The 345-nt window shown below is 40.9% G+C and overlaps 1 protein-coding gene across 1 annotated transcript in view; it reads right to left on the bottom strand.

The window, feature by feature from the left end:
- LOC119594805 (glutamate receptor ionotropic, delta-1-like) overlaps positions 1-345 on the bottom strand; it is a gene marked incomplete in the record, with an annotated part of 12,585 nt that overhangs the window by 6,803 nt on the left and 5,437 nt on the right.

The raw sequence follows: 345 nt of genomic DNA on the forward strand, positions 1-345 counted from the left end.
TTTCTTAACCATGTCCATGAGTCTCTTTACGGTTTTTTAAATAGATGAAGTGGCTATTTGTTATGTTTTAGATTCCTTAGACAGCAGATACTTATGTATGTATATACCGATGTCGTTGAATTTGACAGCTCAGATCTACAGTATGTATAGACAGGTGATTTTACAAATAAAAGAGTAAAATACGTACATACGGAACTCCATATGCAAGTTCTACGTCAACTATCCAACCTAATAACACGCCCCCAACCATCCTAACTCCACTCAACCCCCTTTCTCCTCTCCTGGCAGACACTCACCTACTCAGCCTCACAGACCTCCCACACTACCGTCAGTTCAGCGTACCTT

The sequence above is a fragment of the Penaeus monodon genome, chromosome 34 (genome assembly GCF_015228065.2).
Source record: "Penaeus monodon isolate SGIC_2016 chromosome 34, NSTDA_Pmon_1, whole genome shotgun sequence".
Classification (NCBI taxonomy): domain Eukaryota; kingdom Metazoa; phylum Arthropoda; class Malacostraca; order Decapoda; family Penaeidae; genus Penaeus; species Penaeus monodon.